At 56.5% G+C, this 22,179-nt stretch overlaps 1 long non-coding RNA gene across 2 annotated transcripts; it reads left to right on the forward strand.

Annotated features, from left to right (window-relative positions):
• Positions 1 to 481: 481 nt before the first annotated feature.
• LOC109547522 (uncharacterized) lies at positions 482 to 14,957 on the forward strand. 2 transcript variants are annotated; one of them, XR_004525020.2, is made up of 3 exons: positions 482 to 739; positions 10,055 to 10,171; positions 11,950 to 14,957. It is a non-coding gene; the product is annotated as an uncharacterized lncRNA (long non-coding RNA). The 2 variants fall into 2 exon arrangements; XR_004525019.2 differs by having other exon boundaries at positions 483 to 756.
• The last annotated feature ends 7,222 nt before the right edge of the window (positions 14,958 to 22,179 follow it).

The following is a 22,179-nucleotide window of genomic DNA, read 5'->3' on the forward strand; positions in this document are numbered from 1 at the left end:
CAAGGAGCCCTGTTACTAGCAGAGTGTCTGAGATAAGGATAACACTCCCAGGAGGCCCACCAGGTTCGTACTGGGCGGGGGCAGTGGTGAGTGGGCTGCTCTGGGCTGCAAGAATATGGCAAAAATAAAATACTTAACTCAAACAACTTAAATAGTAAGGGGTTGGTTAATAAAATCACACACCAGGAAGCTCAGAGGTAGGTGGATCCTGAGTTGGGTAAGTGATCACATGACTTCTTGGTTATTTTGCCTTTGGTTGTCATCTGCCAACCTTTCCCTACCTTAGTCTCCATGTGACGAGACTGCTATGTTAAGGGGCTTTTGTGGATAGCAGAAGAAGGGAAGGGTGGGGCCTGGGTTTTAGCTGGCTGGGTAAGTGAGTGAGTCACTGGGTGGCTGGGCCCCTTCAGCCCCATGTAAGGACAGGCTGCAGCCGCCCACTGCCCGCCCGAACTGTGTCTGGACAGAAATGGGCATGTCTGCTTTGCAAGGGGACCTGCCTCATGCTCGGATAACCCTGTGAATCAGGAAGGCTGGAGATGCTTATCATCCCTTTTCTCCCCACGAGTCACAGGCCCCCAAAGCGGAAATGACTCCTGGCCTCACCTACAGATGCAGGCCTGAGCTGAGCAGAGAACTGGCGTCCCGTCTCCATCTTGGTGCTGGATTCCCTGGAGCAGGAAGGGCCAGTCAGGAGCAAAAGAAGCTCTCTGGTGCTCGTTTCTCCTTTGGGCTTTTTGTAAGTCCCATCTCCAGGTACCCAGACCCCTAATGCTGTCTCCTTCTGCCCACATGGCCCGTTGTCTGCTGCTTTCCCAGGGAAAGTAGGAGGCAGTGCAGGGGCAGAGTGTGGTGGTGGTCGTGTCTCCTGGTATCTACGTCTTTGGTAGCATCTGATAGCATTGACCTAGCCATGACGGAGGTCTAGTAGCCTCTGGGGCTGTGTGTGAGCTGGAAGGAACCTGAGAGCAACCTCCCTCATTTCACAGCTGTGAGCACTCAGGCCCAGAGAGGGGTAGTGACTTGCTCGAGACCACGCAGCTAGTTAACTGTGAGTTCATGACCCCAGAGGCATGAACTGGGGTCCCTTGCCCTCCAAGCCCCCACTCTTTCACTACTCTCACTGCCTGGATCCCTGGGTTGCCCACCAGCTGGTTCCACCTCTTACCCTCTGATTCCAGGACCAAGCCTAGGCAGCAACTCTGAAGTGTGGGGCTGCCTGCCCCGGGCTCCCCTGCCACCGGAAGCAGGCCCAGTGTCCCGATCCCAAACTGGTTTTCCTTTTTCCTGCTGGACACAGCAATAAGATGGAGAGAGGATCCACACTGCAGGCCTTGAGACAATAAATACTCACCTTTCTGAAGAAAGTCTACCTTTAACAAAGGGGAGCAGGAACTGGCTGGCCCTGGGAGGAATTTGCTGCAGGAGCTAGTGCTAGGGAGAGCGTGGTACCAGCGTAGCTGGGTGCTTGAGGGTGGGGAGGGAGGGCCCTCGAAGTGTGAGCTGGTGTATATCTGTGTGTGCGGGAAGAGGGCAGATGGTGTAGACATCCAGGGAGTACTGGACTGGGAATTGGAATGCCAGGGTTCTCTCTGCCACAGGTCAGCACTGTGATCTTGGAACTTAACCTCCTAGAGTCTCAGTTTTCCCAGCTGCAAAATGGGGATGCAAGAATCTCCTTCACAGGGTTGTTAAGAAGATCTAAACAAATGCATGTGAGCGGTCTCCCAGGGACACAAGAGGAGGGCTGCTCTGGGGGTGGGGTGTGGGGAGGGGTTCTGCTGCTCCCCTTGGAGGCTTGCTGGCGCTGGGTGTCAAGTAGCACTCAGTTTGGGGAAGATCAGGGCAGGGCAGCTCCAAGGCCCTGGCCTGCGATTTCCTCCCTTGCTTCCTTGGCTGCCCCCGGCAGCACTAAATCAGGTCACCACTTGTCTTTCCTTGCTTTAGCTGTCATGCACACAGCTCCTGCCCAGCTCCCAATCCAGGTCACCGTCTCCCACACCCTTCCCTTCCCCAGTGGCCAAGGAGACTGCCTCTCTGTGCTTTTGTTCTTGACTACTGTTCATTAGACCCTGGCTGTGTGCCTGACACTGGGCCAGTTGCTTTAGGAAGAAATAGCAGGTACCCTTTGCAGCATGCCGTATGCCAGGCTCCATCACGAGACTATTTATCTCTTTTAGGGAGATATGATCACTTCTACTTTATAAGTGAGGAAACTGAGGCTCAGAAAAGGTAAGAATCTCAGTCAAGGTCACGCAGCCGACAAGTGCAGAGCCAAGGCTGAAACCTAGATCTGTCTGATTCCAGAGCTCATGCTTGTAATCCCTGAGTTCCTGTGTTTAGAGGACAGAAGCTAGAGGGTGCAGGCAACAGATGGGGCTGAGGGGACCAGGGGAGGTAAGGTGAGGGTCATTTCAGGAGTCAGGGTGAGGTCTGAGGGGAGGATGCTGGGCCTGAAGGAGAGAGGAGGGGAAAGGCCCGCAATGTGATGGGGAAGCCCCCTCCCCACACTCACCCAGACAGACAGACAGACGGACACACACACACACACACACACACACACACACACACACACACACACGAGTCCGACACACACCCACAGACATATACAAGGACCTGTAGGATACACACACATACACACAAACACACACCTAGAAGACACACACAGACCCAGAAATGCACACTCATGTTGGCACACATCAGAGACACACACAGACCCAGTGACACTCAGACTCACATACACGGGCACACAGAGGCACAGACACCCCCGCGCACACATGTCCTAGAGGGAAGGGAAGGGAGAGCCGGAGCCGCCTTATTTCAGGGCCTCCTTCTCTAAGGCAAAAGGAAAGCCTTCCCCAGAAGTGCTGAGTCAGCAGCGGGTGACAAATGAGCCTGGGGCGGAGGTTCGGGTGGGAGCATCTAGCATGCAGAGCGCATTGTGCCAGCGCCAGCCCTGGCCAGCGAGGGGGCAGGGAGCGGCCGCCAGCTGCCCGCTCAGGGGGAGGCCCCAGGGAGGAAGTGACTCACTTTGACTTTGGAAATGCCAGACCTACAACTCAAGGTCAAGCAGCAGGGCTGCCAGCCGGCTTCCTGCAGGGAGGTGGGGTGGGCCTGGCTGGTGGGGGGCTAGCCTTGCCGGGCCTGGGAGGGGCTGGATGCAGGTGGGAGGGAGGCAGGGGCTGGCTGGGCTCCGCCGGCACAGATGATGGAAAGGTGAGGAGAGGTCCCTGGCGCTGAGGGTCGTCTCAGAAATGGCCAGGGCTGGCTGGGGGAAGCGGGGGTGATCCCTGGGCTCCTTCTCTGCTCCCTAAGACCCCCCACTGGAATCTAGCGCGAGGGCACATGACCGTACGCCTGGGTGGCCGCAGCCGCCCCTGGCCTGGCTCTTCTGCCCTATTGCCCCCCTAATTTGCCCCAGTGAGATCTTTTCAAGACATCAATCACATGATTTCCTCCAATGGCTTCCCGCCGCACTGAGACTAAATTCAACCCCTCATGAGGAACATCTTCCAAACGTGTCACTCTTGACAATGAAATTAAATTTCACTATTAAAAATGACACCAGGACAACATGTGTGAACAGGGGCTGTCCTGGGCAGGCAGCCCTACTTTGGGCTTAGAGCTTTCGTCCCCACCCCCATCTTTGCCTGGCTCCCCTAATCTCTGCGTAAATGTCCCTCACCTCCTCAGAGAGACTGACCCTGACCGTCCTACTGCCCCTCGTTCTCCATGACTTCCTCTGCTTTATTGCCTTCATGGCATTTACTGCTACCTGCATTTATCTTTCTGTCTGTTTACATATTTTTTGTCTGTCTACTCCTCCCTCCATAAAGCCTTCTTCTATAGATTTTTTTGTTTTTCTCTTTTGGCTGCACTGCGTGGTTTGCGGGATCCTCCCCAACCAGAGACTGAACGGGGGCCACCACAATGACAACCCGGAATCCTAACCACTAAGCCACCAGGGAAGTCCCCATAAAAGCTTCCTGACAGCAAAGGCTGTTTCTGTTTTGTGTGACCCCGCTGTGTCCCCAGTCCCTAGAACAGTGTCCGGGACAAGTGGTACTTAGTAACGTTTAATCCATGAGTGCGCAGATGAGGGGCAGGCCCGAAAGGGAACACAAGACCTCAAAGGGCAGGCTTGGAGAGACTCCGTCAGGTAAAGGAACAGGGCCTGCGGGAGTGTCCCTGAGCAGGGCCTACGGATGCGGGCTACAGGGGTAGCTACCGCCCCGAGACCAGCAGGAAGGCTTTGGAGTAGTCCAGACCTGGCTGAGAATTCCCCCCCCTCGGTTGCTAGCTGTGCACCTTTAGGCCAGTTATTTACTGTCTAGAAAATGAGAATGAACACAATTTCTCTTCTAGAGTTACTGATGCTCTGGGTGGCCCCCGCTTCCAGAGGTCACTTTCTCTCTTGAGACACATTTGGCTCTGCTGGGGAATCCAGAAGTGGAGAATTCCTTTCCCTCAGGCGCATCTGGGAGGCGCCAGCCCCGTTTCCACTCCAGGTCCTGCCAGGCCAACATGCCTCAGTTTCCTCCTAGGTGGACAGGGATCGAGCCGGGAAACGAGTTCAAAGGTGGACCTCCGGTTAAAGTGAGGAAATGTGGCAAAATGGAAACGGTACAAGGTGTTCTTCGTGTCCTGGTTCTGTGGCTTCGGTCACCTCTGAGCCTGGAGGACATTCCCTGCTTTTGATTTTTCACTCCTGTCTTCTCCATCCCCCCTGCCCCAGAGTGTGGATCCAGTAAGATCATGATCTCGATGGTGCTCTGGAAAGTATCCCTGACGGAGGAGGAATCCTTAGTTGGGATTTACTCTCAGGAGTACGGGCACAGGAAGCGGCTGAGCCCCCTTTCTCCCCCGGGGCCAGTCTTTCTGACCCCCCAGCCCTCGCTCCATCTCCACGAGCTGATGCTGCTGCCCCGGGCCTGGCCGCTCCTGCTTTGGTGGAGAGAATAGAAAGTGAAAGTGGCCCTGTGGAGGAGGTGGCCCCGGGGAGCGCACAGCCCGCCAGCTGCCTGCAGAGGGACCCCAGTCAGGAAGGGCAGCTCCTTGTCCCCAGGTCCCCTGCGTGGAACTGCCTGCACAGCTCTCAGCCTGCCCTGTGCCTGGGGCTCCTTCTTGCGGCAGCCCCGGGCAGAGCTGGGTGACTGAGCAGTGAGAGGGTGGCCTGAGGCCACTGTTCCAGTCTTCTGTCCTGACTCAACCTCCCGCGTGGGTGAAAGGAGGAGAGGGAGGGCCTGGCAGCTGGGGGCTGTCCTGTGGGATGGGTCAGAAGCTGGAGTGGCCGGCTCCTGGGTCACGATGCTGTCTGTCCCAGCCAAGGCTTCCCTCTGCGGGCTCCCAGCAGAGCTTCTGAAGGGTGACACTGGGAGGCCTGAGGTGTGGGTGCGGGCAGAGCAAAGTGAAAGGAACCAGACAATAGCTTCGGCCAACCTCCAGCCACCCAGGGGCCAGGCCCCATGCCAGGTGCCTCACAATCACAGCCTAGCAGTATACCTGGGCCACTGGCGCTTCCCCATTCATCCATTTGATCAAGAAAAATTTTTTGAGTGTTTGTGCCCCAGACACTGTTCTAATCACAGGGGACAAGTCGTGGAAACAGAGTTTTAAAAAAATCCCTGCCTTCATGGAGCTTACATTCTAGTGGAGGGAAAACAGTCGACAACCAAAGGAAACAGCTGAAATAGTGTGTAAGACGGTGATGTGTGCTGGGAAAGAGGGAAGGGGTGATGGGGTGGGGACAGGCTTGTAATTTTAAGAGGAGAGGGTTGGGAAGGCCTTGCTGAGAAGGGGACAGATTCTGATCCAGTAAGTCACTTTATTTCACGTAAAAGTCAAGGATGCAGATATGATCGTTATCATCCCTGTGAAGGACAAGGAAATCAAACCCAAGGACGAGTCCAAAGTCAAATGTCTGGGAAAGCTAAAATTTGAGCTCAGGCTCTGTCTGTGTCTGTAACCACCACATGCTCTTGGGCAGAGAGACAAAGAGAGGACAGAATGGAAGGGAAAAGGGAAATAAAGGCCGTATGGGGGCCTCGCAATGGTGGCCATCTGTTTTCCAAACTGAAAACCAGGACACGATCTGAAAAGATTTTCCTGTTGCTCATAATGAGAGTGGCTGTCTGGGAGAGCTGGTTTGGATGCTGGCCTGAATGGTGGGATTTCTGAGACATTCCAGTGGCTTGTGGGGCCCACAAGGCAGTCCAGGGGTAGGGCACTGCCATGGCAACCCCAGCTTGGCCTTGGGGCCAAGATCCCGGTGCAGGCCCACATGGCAGAGAAGCTACACTGGGCATGGACCCGAGACGCTGCAGGCCCAGGGGCGGCCAACGCCGAGGAGACAGCGGAAAGCGGGGAGGGGCCTGGCCCGCAGCCCATGCTCTGGGCCAATTGGAAGGGTGGGCTGGCAGGAGCCTGAGAGGCATGTGGGGCAAGAAACCAGACTTTCCTGTTAGGCAAGTCTGGGTTTGAATCCTCCCCCTCTCTGGCCCTGGGCAAGTCACACAACTCTGATGAGCTTGTTTCTCCATCTGTGAAATGGGGATAATAACTCACCTCATAGATAGTTGCAAAGATGATCACGTTTTGAGGTAATGCATGAGTTGTACACAGCATATTGCAGACTTCAGACTTGGTTCCCTCTGTTTCCCTCCACCCAGTGGGGCACTGGGGGCATGCCAAGGTGGTGAGTGGGTGGAACAGGAAGAATTGTGGGGCTTGGGAAATGGACGGCCCAGTCGACAGGGCAGTTACAGGTTCCCAGCCAAGCCCTGCACATGGGCTGGGGTTTAGTCAGCAACAGAAGAACATGCCCTTCCCAAACAGCCAGGCCCACAGGGCGAGCCCTTCCTCCAGCTCCCACCACTCTGCACCCCCAGTGCCCTGGTCCACAGGCCTCTCCACGCACTCACCCCTGCTCCAGCATCCTGGGGGCTCCAGGGCCCACAGTGCCCTCTGCTCGGGTGGGTGGCAAGGTGCCTCCAACGTGGAACAGGGGCACGCCCGACTACTCCTGCTGGTGACGCTTTCCTTGCTGCCCTGCTGCCCGAGCCTCCCAGGAAACTCACTGCTGCCCCACTATTGCTTCTGGAAGATTGTCCTTAAAGAAGGGAAAGAACAAGAAGGGAAAAGCCTTTTGCATCACCCCCCATTTCCATGGGCTGAACTGCACCCCTCTGGCCACAGCCATGACAGGGTCAAGGACAGCTGGAATCTAGGCCGGCTTTTACCAACAATTCATTGTGTGACCTTGGGCATCCTCTCTGGGCCTCCTTTCCTTCATTTGCAAAGTGACGGGTTTAGACTAGATCATCTCTAAAGTCTAGTTGTGATGTCTAAGTGATAGCACGCGTCGAGTTTTTACCCGTTTGTTCATTCATTCATAGCACTTATTGCTTCCCGATATGGTATATTTCGTTTGCTTATTGTCTGTCTTACTCTATGCCAGCTCTAGGAGGGAAGGGGTTTTTGTTTGCTTTGTTCACTGCTGCATTCCTGCCACCTGCAAGAGGGCATGACACAGAGCAGGAGCTTGTATTTGACTGAGCCGTTGCAGGAAACTGAAGATTGCAGGCTCCAACGGGATGCTGGAGGGCAGCTCCTTGAGAGCACTATTTCTGACATTGTAGACAAGGGAAGGAGAACTAAAAAGCATGCCAGGGCTCACAACAGGGTGGGCCCGAGGGAGTGTGACCGAGCTGAGCTGTAGGAGGGGACGATGGGACGGGAGCTGAGGCCTGTAGCAGAGGAAAGCGGCCACCGCCAACCCCTGGCCCGGCAGGGAAGTGAGCGGAGAATAAAGACCCCCACCTCTTTCTCCTCCTGCTTCTCCCCTCTGGCTGCAGCATCCCGTTGGCTGAATCCAAGCAGAAGCCAGAGAGCAAGAGTTCCCCGACACAGTCCTTAGAGGTCAGGCTCCAGGGCACAAAGAGGGTGGGGAAAGGTGGACCTGGATCTGCCGGGGGGGGGGGGGGGGGGCGGGATATGGGGGCCCTTCAATGCCCGCGCAATAAACATTCACTGAGCACTTGCCCCATCTCAGAGTCTGCGCTCTGGAGACAATGTGATGTGAATGTTGGTAGAGCCAGGGCTCTGCCCTGCAGGCAGCACAAAAGTGCCTGGACTGGGTCTGGAAGACACCCCACCCCCGCCCAGGGGTCTCCCGTCTTTATCTGATTTGGGGGCATCAAGCAGATGAATCCGTCTGCTTTGCAAAATCACACTGACAAATGGAAATGAGGGCGGGCGGTGGGGTGGGGTGGGAGGTTAGGGGGCCTGGGTGATGGGAACTGGTGGCAGTGCCCTGAATCAGCCCACAGGAAGGTGACCTTGAAGCTGTGGTCCAGGCTCCAGAGTCTGAAGGGTTCAAATCCCACTCCATCAGTCATTTGCTGTGTGATCTAGGGCCTTGATTCTGTTTCAACATCTATAAAAATGGGTGGGGGTGAGGGTGGGGCGTGCATATATAGGACATAGGAATTTGGGGAGATTAAACAAGAAGCTGTGCAAAAGGCCGAGCCGGGTGTCTGGGCACACAGCAAATACTATCATTATAATTAGAAACAAGGGCCCCCCCCGCCCCCCACTATTGCATTTCTCACTGGCGAGGGATCTCCACCCCCTCTCCAGCTCCATTTAGTTCTGAATGTTTTAGGTCATTCTACGCCTGGCGTTCTGCCAAGGCTCTGACAAAGACAGGAGTTTCTGCTCATTCATCCTAATGCAAGTTCCTGCGTTTATGATAATAGGGGGAAAAAATGCATGAAAGGGCTCTCTGCCTGTGCAGGGGAAATCTGCTTAGAATTGAAAATCTGAGTCCTGCGTTGGCCCAGCTCTCCCCTCCCAGCGCTTTGGCAAAGGCTGCCGAAGGGAGGGTGGCGGGGAGGAAGAGGAGGGGGAGGAAGGGGTGGGGGAGGAAGAGCCGGCCGGAGCGGACAGAAGGGCGGGCCGGTGGGGGGCAGGGGCGAGGCCCCGGCTCGCCTGGGTGAATGGGTTTCAGGGTGGCTGAGGAAGCCGGCCAAAGAGGCAGAGTGAAAAGGCCAGGCCCCGGGTGGCGCTGCGCACGGTTTCCATGGCGACGCCAGCTGCTGCCTGGCCTGGCTTGCTGGCTCCTTCCGCGGGGCCTCGGCTGCCTCCACGTGGTTACCCGGCTCGCTGAGGAGGAAAGATCTGACAGGTCGCCTTGGCCCGGTGCGTCGCCACCATGTTCTGGGCACCGTGCTGCCCTCCTCGGGGGAGATGGGGTCCAGGGAGGTGCTGTGCGAACCTCTGGAAGCTCATGCTTCATCTAATCCAGCGTGGAAGGAGGGGCTGCCACGGGAGCCAGACAGGCGGGGTCAGGAATGGGGAGGGGGACAAGCCAGGCGCTCGGAGGCCTGTGGGCCCTCGGTGAGAAAGGGCGAGGCCAGATGTGTGTTCGAAAGATGGCTGTGCCTGTGGAGGGCCCGTGGAGGAGGGTTGAGGTGGTGGAGGTGAGGGGATGGTTAGGTTAGGTGGATGCAAGGTTAAGGGGAGGTTTATACAGCAATCCAGCAGAGGGACAATGGCCTGACCTAGGGCACCAGCAGGAGGTGGGGAGGAGATCAGAGCTCTTTAAGAAGTGACTGTATCTGGTGCTTGAGTGAAAGGATGATGAAGTGGAAGCGTCCAGGACATCTCCCAGGGCAGCAGGTAGGCGGGACTGTGCTCCCCAAGACAGAAAATAGGGACATGAACTGTTCTGGAAGAGAACGCCTTCCTACCATTCTTGTGTAGCTTCTACCCCCGCCCCAGAGCCCACCGAGGACTAGATCACATTTGCCGAAAGGGGAAGAGATAAGAAAGTACGGGAAACAAGAAATACAAGGGGGCTCCACTCAAATACAGACTGCCCCCTAGTTGCACGCAACCTGAAGGAGCCGGTGCCCAGACAGAGTGTGCTGGCCCCGCAACTGGTTGAACTTCGTCACCTGGATGGGCAGCATTTTGTTTTGTCTTGTTTCGGTCGTGTTAGTGTCCAAATCAGGTATCACACACTTAATTACAGTTCTGTTTTTACTCCCTGCAGAGTTCCTTTTGCTAACCGCGTCAGGGTGGAGCCCCGTTTCCTGAACCATAAGACAGGTCTACCTATGAGGGCATCGGTTTGCAGCCACCCCTCGTTTTAAGTAAGCAGATCGGGCAGGTGGGTATGGAACACAGAGGACCCGGCAGTGCTGACCTTGGGCTCTACAGGAGGAATCTCTGCCACTTTCCTTTATGCAACAGGCCCCATGAGTCTGAGGCTGCCGGGAGGTTCTAAAGGGCTCAGTGGACACAGAGCTTCCCAGGGACACAGCTACCTAGCTGTGTCATTTTTATGGGGACCCAGCCAGCCAAGGGTACACTTCATTGGCTCCCTCCCGCCTAGTCTTGTCTTTCTACCCATAGCATCTTGATATTTGGTGAGAAAATGGGGGTGTGTGAGGGGGAGTTCGTGCATAACAGACCTGTCCTGTGTTCACAGCCCTCAGACCTCCCCTGACCACCTTCTCTAACGTACTACCTCCCTCAAACTCTACTCCCAAGACCTAGTTTCCGGTTTTGCTGTACCCTTACCACCATCTGTAATCGTTTTGTTGTTTACTTGGTTATTACCCAAGGTTTATTGTGTGAGTGTACGGTCCTTGAAGCAGGGACTTTGCCAGTATGGTTCACCACTAAAGTTTCAGTCCCTAGAATGGTTTCTGGCTACCAGGAAGTGCTCAGTTTTTGCTGAAGGAATTACTAAGTGAATGAGTGAACAGATATACCCAGGAGAACTGGCTAATTTTTCTTCAATGCCAATCCTCCTCTGGTGGAGTTCAGGAGGCCCTTGGGTGGTTTCCATGTCCATCTCTCTGTTTCCAAGGAGGGCTGGATTCCAAATATCCCTGTAGACTGGGCAAGGGCAAGGGTGTTATTTATCATCCAACACATATTCCCTCTGTGCCCATGCGTGTCAGGCCCAATGTGGGATGCAGCAGGTCCAGCAGGGGGCAAGACAAACAGGGCTCCTGTTCTCATGGAGCTTATATGCTTGTGTGGTAGACAAACAATAATATAAACGAATGAGTATGCAAATAAATACATTGTAAGTGACAGAGATTAAATGAAAAAAGCCCTATAACAGAGGCTGTAATTAAAGTAGGGTAGTCACAGGAGGTCTTTCCAAGAAGGTAACAGTCGAGCTGAGTTCTGAAGGTTAAAACGAGCCAGGCCTGTGAAGAGCTAATGGAATGATGTTCCAGGGAGAGGGACTGGCAAGTGAAAAGGCCCTGTGGCAGGAAAAGACTTGGCATGCTCCAATGGAAGGCCAATGGTCAAGGCGGTGGGGCAGAACCTGGTGTTGAAGGCCTTATAGCCCATGGTGAGGAGTTCGGTTTTTTATCGAGGCACATTGACAACCACTGTTAGGTTTACCCAGGTGAATGATGGGCTCTGACCCATGCTTTGGCTTCTAGGTAGAGAATGAACTGGGGGGGGGGGGGTGGGGGTGGATCTGGAAGTGGAGAGTGAGGAGGTGAGAGGTAAAGGCAACTTAGGTTAGGGTGCTGGCCATGAGGATGGAGAAAAGTGGGTAGAAATGAGACCTGCGGGGAGAGGGGGTACAGGGTGGGGTGGGGAACTGAGAGGACGTGTTCAGGGTGGGGGTGGGGAGGGAATGAGATGAGTCTCCAGGACACCCAGGTCTCTGGCCTGAGGAATCCAATCAATCTGGTAAACAATGCCGTGTCCAGCTGCTGTCAGAGAAAGACCCAATATTTATTGGACACGTGAGACTCTTTCCTCCAGAGTCTACCCAGGCTGGGCAGTAAACGATTCCACCCCGCTACCTAAAGAGCCCCCGTGTGCATGGCGCGAGACACGGGGTCACGAGCAGAGTTGGGAAGTGTTATTATCAACACTGCAGCATGATTTTGAATCATCTAATTCTTTCCCCAGTTCTCGCATTTGAAAGCGTGCCTCGACCCAGTTGTTGGAGAGACAGTGCTCTACCTCTGAAGGGCCTTCCTGCTTAAGGGAAGCAGCTTTGTGGCTCCGGAGGGCAGAACCCGATGGTGAGAGGCACAGGGATGGAGAGTCTAGCTCAACACGACAAGGAAGAGATTGCTAATAACCGGAGCTTTTTCACAGGGGCCTCCCATCACTGGGTGAGCCTCCCATCACTGGATGTATTCAAGCAGAGGCTGACAGGATGCTGGGGTATCCCCAACCCAGGAGCCAGTCAGAAAGGAGACTGAGTTTCTGCGATTGTGAACACTCCTTTTTTTCTGTAGCCTCCCTGCATCTCAGGAGGACAGCAGCCACCTCCCACAGCCGCTCAAAAACCCCTCTGCCGGCTGGCTAAAGACCACGGGGCTAAGTCACAGCTAAGCCGGCCCTGCTTGCTCTGGATTTAAGAGTCTCTGTTTCCTCTCTGCCCATGGCCAGGAGAAGAGCAAACCCCAGCGTGGGTGGAGCAGTGGGCTGGGCTGATGCTGTGCAGCCCGGTCCAAGCCCTCCCCGCTTTTCAGGAAAGGGCGTCCTCACGTCTGTGGGGCTACTGCAGCCAGGCATGGTTGCCTGAAACTCGCCCACTCACCGTCCAGACTCCTGCAGGGACACTCCAGGGGCATCATGGATATGAGGAAAGGGCTCTCCTGCCTAAGCTATCAGGCCAACCCCAGCTCCCCGACCTCTTCTCAGCAGAGACGCAGCTGCCCCTAGACGGACAGAACTGTACCCGGGGAGTCCTCAGGGACCCGGACCCACACAGGCTAAGACAGGCTGCCTGGTCCCAGCCTCGGCGGAGCGGGCTGACACTTCCAGAATGCTCTGAACTCTGGCAGGTGTGATTGCTCCAGGACTGGTCTCAGCTGCTGCAGTGGATCCCTCTGAGCTGCTGGAGGGGAGAGAGTTGGCATCTGGTGCCACTCTAGGGGGCGGGGGTGTTGTGCTTATAGGAAGAACAAGGTCCGTCCTGGTCTGAAGGAGCTGTCCTTTGCTGATAGGACTGCAAACTCCTCTGTTATCAAAATGATGATGATGACGACGACAATAGAAAAGGCAGGACGGAGGGTCAGCTGCTGAGCTGTGGCCCCACTGGAGCTGCCCAGACTTTCCAGTGGCCACCATGGAGGGGGAGGGCCTAGCTGCCATGAGCTCCCCGCCTGCCTTGGCTGTAGCCCTACACCTGGGGGCCAGTGTGGAGACAGCAGATTAGCATTCCTGACTTCTCAGATTTGGAGACCCAGTTGAGAGCTAAGGGATGGGTAGGGGGCTGGCAGGGGCCGCCCTGCAGGGGTGGGTCAGCCCAGAGGCCTCCTAGCACTTCTAGCCAGCTGACCCTGTTATTTTTAGCTCTGGAATGCTCCTCCCCGAGCCCCCTTCAGTTCTATTTATCTTGGTTTTGTGTCTCTCTCTGTTCCTCTCCAGGAAACTCTGCAGCCGGAGTGGGATAAATGGAGGGGAGGGGGAGGAGATTCGAGGGGCCAGAAAGAATAGGAGAAATGGGCTGGGGCCAGGCTGGAGGAAGAGGTGGCCGCTGCTCCACCCCCGCAACCCCCTCCCCCAGGTCCAGAGGCTGCCTCTTTCTCTTTTCTGCATTTCTTGGGTTTGGGCCACCAGGCAACCCCTTCTCCTTCTCCACCACCCCTGATAAGCTCCCCTTTGTGCTTGTCAGCATCCCTGTCCCAGTGCAGGCCTTGGGCAGCCCCATCCTCTCACCTTTCCTCCTGGGCCCTCAGGTGAGGTCATACCTAGGGTGGGGGTGGGGAGCGTCAGCCCCGGACCCCTGCCTCTCGGTCAGGACGCACTGTGATCCCTTGAAGGACCTCGTCTGTGAAAATGAAGAACAGGCGCAGTGGGACTGGACACTGGGGGAACTCGGACCTCAGTCGCATTCTCTGTAAAATGGGAATGACAACCGGTCCTCTCTCTGAGGGGGGCCTGTCGTCAGGGCTGCATGAAATGGCGATGTGAAGCACTACTGACACGGGGAAGCTGCGAGCCTACGGTTGGGGGGTCGGTCACATCCCATGGGGTGCTTGCGGGGACTGGCGAGCATGAGTCTCCCGGAGGCTTTTTAGCAGCACTTGGCAGGAAGCCACATCCCTCCCCGCAGCCTTCCTTAGTCACCGCCCGGCTGCTGAAGCTCTGGTTACAAGGGCGGATCACTCAACCACCGGCTCCTCTCCCGCCTCCCCCAGCGCAGGGGTGCTGGTCTGCAAGATGCTGGGGATGAGAAGCACCTGTTGGCTGCCTGAGGCGGGGGCAGGGTGGAGGGGGGCTTCCAGATGACACGCCTCCCGCCAGCAGAGGAGAGGGGGCAGCGTGGGAAGGGGAGCGGCGTGTGATCCTGCAGTTTACCGTGATGATTTCTGACTGGGGTGGGCGTGCCGTCTCTTCCTGTCCTTTCCTAAGCCGCCTCATAGGGAAAGCCCATCAGCCCTTGGGGAGGGCCTGGCATCACCTGGAGGCGGAACTCAGGGGAAGAGTCCCTGTGGTCAGCAGTGAGCCCTGGTAGTCCCGGAGCTGAAGGAGCGACAAGAGCATTGGCTGCGGTCAGTGAGTCAGTCAAAAGTGGCTATGCTCCAGGCTGAGCGGCAGCCTTGGAAAACTGTGTGTAAAGTGGGTTAGGCATGCCCAGGCCAGTCCTGGGTAAAGGTGAGGGAGGGGGAACCACCTGGGGTGACCACTGTCCCTGGAGCATGGGACTGACACCGCTTAGAGGAAGAGAAGAGGCGGCAGCAGCCAAATCCCGGGAAGGGCCCTGACCTTTAGAACAGGAGACAGAAATAGCTGGGGAGAGGACAGAACCTGTGCGGGAGAGCTGGCCCAGGCTGGGCGGGGCAGGCCCAAACACGAGGATGGGAAGAAAGCCCTACTGGCACCGACAGCTCCATACGCTGTGCTGGGCATTTCATGTACTTTCACTTATTTCCCACCTCCAGCCTGCGGGGGGGGGGGGGGGGGGGTGGGGTGTGTGTGTGTGGGTGGGTGGGTGGGGGTGCGCGCGCGCGCGCGCGTGCGTGTTCATCCCCATTTCACAGAGGAGAAAACTGAGGCTCAGAGGGGTGTGGCCAGGCTGGTAACCAGCAGAGTTGAGACTGAGCCAAGCCCAGATGGCCTGGTAGTCCACATTGCCCGTAGGCGTGCCACCCACTGCCAATTACTGCTGCCATCACAGGTGGGGTGAGGATACAGCTGAACTGATGCTTCCTGCTGGCCTGATGTGGGGGAAGAGGAAATCCTCTCAATGAGGCCTAGAGGCCCTGAAAAGTGAACCTCAACCAGTGCTGTGCATTAGGTGACCCCAGAGCCCCTGTACTTCGGCCGCCTGTGACTAACTTTTCTTCCCTCCCTTCCTCACAGAAAGAGGGAGGGTCAGCAGTCCCCCCCACCCCCCACCCCCTTCCCCCAAATTGTGCTGGGCTCAGGGCTGGGTAGAGCCCCAGGAGACCCCTCCCCCGCAGCAGTGGCAAGGGCAAGCTTGGGGGAAAGGCCCTCTCTCAAACCGTGGCCTGGGAGGGAAGGTGAGAATAGCAGGCTCAAAATAAGGCCGCCTGGCTGGCTGGCTCCCCCATCTCCCTCCCCACTGACAGCTTCCCAGCCTGGGCAGCTCCCAGCTGTTTCTGCTTATCTGAAGCCGGGGAGGTTGGTTGCCTGGATACCAGTGCTTCTGATTAGCAGTTGGGTCCTTCTGGGGCAGGCGGAACTGCCGCATCCCCCGTCAGCTGGGCGTGGCCTCCCCAGGCTCTGCTGAACCGGCCCTTGGAAAGGTGGCGAGGGCGGATTTGGGCGGGCATGGAGGATGCTTAGAAAAAGACCTCCTTTGCCAGGAGTTGGCTCGAAGCGGTGATTTAGAGTCAGAGAATCTGGGCCTTGCTGGCTGGGTGACTTTGGTCACATTAACATCTCTCAGCTTGTTTCCCTGCTTCAAAGAGTTGTTTAAAGAGTAAATATGATGACTAGGTGAGGGCTCAGAGCACGGTGATCGGGTGGTTTTAACCCGTTGCCCCCACCTGCCACGGTAGGGCCCCTCTAGACCCTGTCGTCTGTCTGCGTCCTCCAGGGAAGCCATGTGGGGTCACCAGGGAAGGCAGCTGTGGAGCCTTGGAGGAGGTGGCCCAGCTCCTGCCTCCTTGCTTCAGGGGGAGGGCCTCTCTCCCCACCACACCTGCCTGGTGCCCCCAGTGCGCAGCTGGGGCTGGGGAGGCGGGCCTGGGGATGGAATAGGGAAGACTGGACAAGAGAAGAGCTACTGGGAGTGGGGTGAACACAGCCCAGTGGTGGGAGCGGCCCAAGGTGGCCTGTCACCAGCCCTGGGGGTGAGGGTGGAGGAGAGCAAAGCCATGGGGGCAGGAACATGACCAAGAAGACCTGTTCTCCTGTCTCCTTAGGTCCAGTGGTCCCCAAGGGACCTGCTTCACTTGAAAGGCAGAGCCCAGGGCTGTGAACAGGATGGGAGAAACCCAAATCCACTGTGCAGGAAGGATTTTCCTAGCTCACCCCTTAGCTCTCCCAAAACCTTCCGTAGAGCCAGGCCCACAGAGCGGGCAGCAGGTCTGGATGAGAAGCGGCAAACGGCTGAAGGGCCCCAGTGACCCTGGAGGTGTGTGTGGCCATCACAGACCCTCTTCTTGACCCTCTTGACTTAAGAAAAGGGCAGAGAAGAAAAGAGATGGTGGGAGGGGCAAAGAAGGGGCACTTTTTCACCAGGGCCTTGGCTTTCTCACCCTCTGAATGGAGCAGGAGATCAGCCTGTGTCAGTAGTAAAGGGACTGGAGCCCATCAATAATGCAGAGAAGAGCTTGGGGCAGCTAGGAAACGGTTACCAGTCCATCAAAGTGGAAATGGGCCTCGGATACAAAATGGAGGGGAGACTGGGGGCTGGAGCGAGAAGGGAGAGCTCGGTGCTGCCCTTGGGGCTCTGGGCTGAGAGACTTGCGGTCCCTCGGTTGGGCCCAGGTGTTTTGCACGGTCGGCCTTCCAGCTGGTTAGGGCAGAAGGAGGCAGTGCCCACCCGTCAATACCTTCCCAAGCAGGGTAGAAGGAAGGCTTAGAGATAAACTTACTCAGGGAAACTTCCAGAGATGGGGGCTCACTTCCAGCAGCTTGGGAATTGGGGAAATTCTAAGGGAGGGGTGTTGCTTAAGAGTCAAGAGAAGAAAGTGAATCCCATCAGGAAGGGTCTGGAGTAGGTCTGGGTGGAAAAGGCCCCCAGCTGTCCTCCCCTGCAGCGCCATCTTGCCCCAGGAGACCTTCAAGTTACACGTCTGGACCTTTTTTTTTTTCTGAGATCAGAGGAAATCTGTGGAAGATTTGAACAGAACAGAGACAAGATCAGATGTGAATGAGCAAATCCACTTGGGCTGCTAGTGGAGAGGGTAGGGTGGTCAGGAAACCTGGAGACATGGGTCATATGATTGTGTCCTATGCTGTCTTGCGAGATCAACAAGCCATTTATTGTATATTCACCTTGGCCTCCAGCCTGGGTGGTCCCACTGTGATTTGGGAGAGAGGGAACGCAGGGGCGAGTGAAGGGACCATCAGAGCCGTCCAGTGTCACAGTCTGGTGTGGCCGAGGGCCTGGGGGCCGCCGCGGGGCAGTGCTCTGGGGTACAAATGACCATTCTTGGTGACTGGCTCAACGTGCATGGTGGGGAGAGAGGCCTCCAGAGAAATTCCCGGCCTCTGGCTCGGGCAGTTAGGTGCTGCGGGCATGGGGCTGCCTTGTATCCAGAAGAGAAGCCCTGAGGCTCTGGGGCTGGGAGGTAGGGGGAAGACAGTGAGTTTAAGATCCCTGTGAGACCACCAGCTGACTGCACGCAGGCAGCCCTGCTCCTGCGCGCCCCCCAGGCCGCCCCACACCCAAAGGAAGAAAGGGGTCAGGCGAGGCTCTGTTGACTGGGGCCTGGGGCTAGGGGCAATTCTGTCACGCAGAGCAGCCTCCCTTCCAGAAGGGGACCTTTGCTCCTCCGCAGCCCAGGGCACCCCGCGGCCCTTCTTCCCTCTGCCTGCAGTCCGGCCCCGCAGCAGCCCCATGAGGCTCTTTCCCATGGGCAACACCCCAGGAGAAACGCTTCCTCCTCCACCACCTCCTCCTCTGCCAGCAAGGCGCCCCGGGGGGCCCAGGTGCCCTGGGGTGGTGCCCTGGGGTGGCGGGTGTTGAGTGCGAGCCCCCACACACACCCCGGGGGGTGAGTGTTTACACCCTCTGTTGCCTCCCAGCGCCGCCCTCCCCCAACCAGGGGCTCCTGGGCCTTCTCCTGCCGGCACCCGACCCCGCACAACTGCGCTAGGAAAGTCTTTCCCACGAACGAGTCCCCAGACAGCACGTGCATGCAAACAGTCCGATTACAGGGGCAAACAGCAGCCTGGAGAGAAGGACAGATACCCCACGAGTGGCCCAAGTGAGGGAAGAAAGGAACGGAGTTCAGCTGAAACCGGAGGGGCGGAGTCTCTAGCAGGCTGTTTGGAGAGGCCCAGAATGCCAGGAAAGGCCGCAGAACGGCAGGAAGTTGGGGAGGAGGAAGCCTGGGGGCTGGCAGGAGACAGAGGGTCCCAGGGACCTGGTGAAGACCGGCGGATGTCAGGTCAAATGGGAGCCCGAGGAAGGCAGATCAGAGGAGTCCTGCAGGGTCTGGACGATAAGGTATCGTTTCCTTACGTGCGCTTCGTTCACATCCACACCGGCTGTGTCCCAGGGAATGTTCCAAAGATGCAGAGAAAGGACACAGTCCTGGTCCTGGAGCAGCTCACAGCTGTGAGGGGCAGACACAAGGGCAGGGCCCCAGATGACAGAGCCCAGACGCAGGCTCTGGGGGCAGGGGGCAGCGTCCTGGAGACGGTGGACCCAGCTTAATCTATCTCGAGGGACACGGAGCAGACGTCTGGGGGGAAGAGCAGTGGTACAAAGGCCGAGAGGCAGGAAAGCGCCTGGGGCTTCCCAAGAGCTACGTTTAGGTCACAGTGTGGCTTTGTGTGTGTGTGTGTGTGTGTACACGCGTGTACACGCACAGGACTGCGAGCGATGAGATGGGGGGGGCACAAGTAGGTCAGAGCCACTTTGGCAAAGGTCCTGTGTTCACTGCAAATTTTTGGACCTGACTTGAAGGCAGGGGAACACATGTAGATGACACGGAGTGACGTGGTAGGATTTGTGTTTCGAAGACAGGCTGGAGCTGGAAAGCAGTTGGCTCGGGAGCCGCCGCAGTGATCCATGTTTGAAATGACGAAGGCCTGAAATGGTACCTCGCACTCTGCGGCCTTGTCCGTGCCAGGCATCGCTCTCCTCTTTGCAAAGAGGAATGCACTTGATCACCGCAACAATCCTATAAAGTAGGTTCTATTATCCCCACTTTGCAGGCCAGGCAAGTGAGGCCCGGAGGGGTGAAGTAACATTCTCAAGTTCCCATATTGAAACAGGGAAGCCAGGACTCAGACTGGCCCCGGAGTCGGCGCTGAATGGAAAGGGCCCATCTGTCAGGATGGTGAAATGGGGCAGACTGGCAGGATGTGAAGAAGGAAGAGCCGGGCTGACTGGAAAGCTTTTGAGGGTGGTGGGCGTAGGGGAGAGAGAGAAGTGAAAGATGAGGGTGAGGGCGCCCACTGGGTCAAACAGTGTCCCCCGCCCAAGAGTCACATGTACCAGGAGCCTGCAAATGTGACCTTATTTAGAAATAGGGTCTTTGCAGGTATAATCAAGGTGAGGCCATACTGGAGTAGTAGTGTGGACCCTAAGTCCAAAGACTAGTATCCTTGGGCTTCCCTGGTGGCGCAGTGGTTGAGAGTCCGCCTGCCGATGCAGGGGACACGGGTTTGTGCCCCGGTCCGGGAGGATCCCACATGCCGCGGAGCGGCTGGGCCCGTGATCCATGGCCGCTGAGCCTGCGCGTCCGGAGCCTGTGCTCCACAACGGGAGAGGCCACAACAGTGAGAGGCCTGCGTACCGCAAAAAAACAAAAAACAAAACAAAGACTAGTATCCTTATAAGAAGAAGGAAATACGGACACGGGCACAGAGAGACCTCCAGGGAAAGCTATGTGGTGATGGATGCAGCAGTCGGAGTAGTCAGCCTACAAGCCAAGGAACGCCAGGGATTGCTGGCTAACATCAGAAGCTGGAAGAGGCAAGGAAGGATCCTCCCCTAGCTCCTTCAGAGGAAGCACGGTCCTGCCGGCACCTTGATGTCAGACTTCTAGCCCCCAGACCTTGAGAGAATAAATGTCTGTGGTTTTAAGGCGCCCAGTCTGTGGTAATTTGTTACTGCAGCCTTGGGAAACAAATACAATCTCCCACTTCAAAGAAACTGAGAGGAGGACACTAGCATACCTAACTTGGTCAGGTAACATCCCAAACACAGAAGGAAAAGACAGGCATGATCCTCTAGGTGAGCCTTAAAAGAAGAATGTTGAGCTGGTCTGGGAGGCCCTTGAAAACAAAATTCTGACTGTGTAACCGTGAAAGGGCCTGATGAGAAGGAGAAGGGGAGGAGCCTAAGAGATGAAGTGCATTATCACAGAGCTGGCAGATGACCTCAGGCCGGAGAAGGACACATTCAAAGCTGGAGGAAGGACGCAGAACCAAGGGCAAGAATAAAGGAGCGTCTGAGATGGCAAGAATAGAACCCAGCCTGCTGCCCTCCGCATGGGGCTCAGGCTTGCAGAAAGGGCCAAGGGCAAAACAGTGTTTCAGAGGGTGGGGTGAAGGGAAAGTAGGGAGTTTTAAAAGTTTGGCTAGAATCAGGAAAACCTGCTTGGGGTGAGGGCTAGTTTAGCCTTCATGGATGACAGATAGACCCAGATGCTATTTGTCATTGATCGTCTCTGTAAAGATAACGGAATAGAAAGCACGGCTTTTTATTTTGTTTTTTCTTTTTAAATGAAAAGGGTAGCATAAATATTAGCGAGAGAAAACTGAAACCCAGGATTAGGGAGAGGACGTATCTATAAGAAGATGAGATCCCCGTCACAGGAGGCATTCAAGCAGAGGGTGGAGGAAGCTCTCATCCGGGGTGTTGTAGAGGCAATTTCTCTGAGACTTTATAGTGGACACGACTCACTGCCAGGCCTTCTGACCCTTGGTCCTCCCACACCATAGAGAAGGGAAGCTGGACGGTACCCTAGAGGCACTTTTACTTGGCTTTGGTGAAGAGACAGCAGAAAGATAGCATTGCTTCAGAGCCTTGGCTCAGACTGGGTAGTACCAGGCAAATCAGAGCCTTGTGATGTGGTGGTTTTCTTGCTATGAAGGTTCTGTGACCTGAAAAGTACAAACCTGAATTTTCAGCTTTTTAAATTACCAAGCACGGAATGCAACCCCCCCCCCATCACAAAAAATCCTGACCCTCCCGCATGTCGTGGCCCCCCACCCATCCCTGACCTTCAGCGCCTCCCAGTCTGTTCTTGGTGGCCTCACCGAGGAGCACAGCGGAGCAAGGCAGGGCTCTCTCCCCGGTGGCTGGCGGGGTGGCAGGGAGAGCGGGTGTCCTCTTTCTCCTGCTTTCCCTCCCTCCTCTGCCTCTCCTCTTTGTTCTCCTCCTGTCCCTCTCTCTGCCTTTAAGCCTGGCAGGATTAGCTGACAGGGATGAGCCGAGGCCAGCCCTCGCCTCCCCTGTCGTCTGTCTGTCCATCGAATGGGGGGACGGTGAGAACATTCGCATGATCTCTCAGGCCCCTGTATCCCTCCACCGCCCGCCCCCCAGGGTGCTCGGATTTCTGAGGCACGCCTGGGTCCGCTCCCAGTGTGTTGACTGCAGGTGGGGGGAAGGAGACAGAGACAGGTGCCCGTGGCTGAGGACGAGAATCTGCGTGACACTTTCTTTGACCTTGAGAAGGCCTTCCCCGCCCTACCTCTCAGGAGACTGGAGACGGAGATCTGGGCCTTGCCCCTTTGGCGCCGTCAGCCCGCAGGCAGCTTTCACACGTGCTCTAGCACAGTGGAGCCAAATTCCCTGCCTGAGGCCTGAGAGACAGGGCCGGGATGGGGGCATGGGGAGGGCGTGCCAGAGCCCACCTTGGGCTGAAGTACATACAGCGGGGTGAGGCCTGCCTGGGCTGCTACTGTGTCCTGGGCCTCAGAGCCCCACTGCTGTCACCTCGATACACGCAGATGTCAGAGTCTCACCCCGCCTGCCCTTCCCTGGGCTGACAGCCTTTCTCTCCTGCTCTAACTTAAGATCCCTGGCGC

The sequence above is a fragment of the Tursiops truncatus genome, chromosome 2 (assembly GCF_011762595.2).
Source record: "Tursiops truncatus isolate mTurTru1 chromosome 2, mTurTru1.mat.Y, whole genome shotgun sequence".
Classification (NCBI taxonomy): Eukaryota; Metazoa; Chordata; class Mammalia; order Artiodactyla; family Delphinidae; genus Tursiops; species Tursiops truncatus.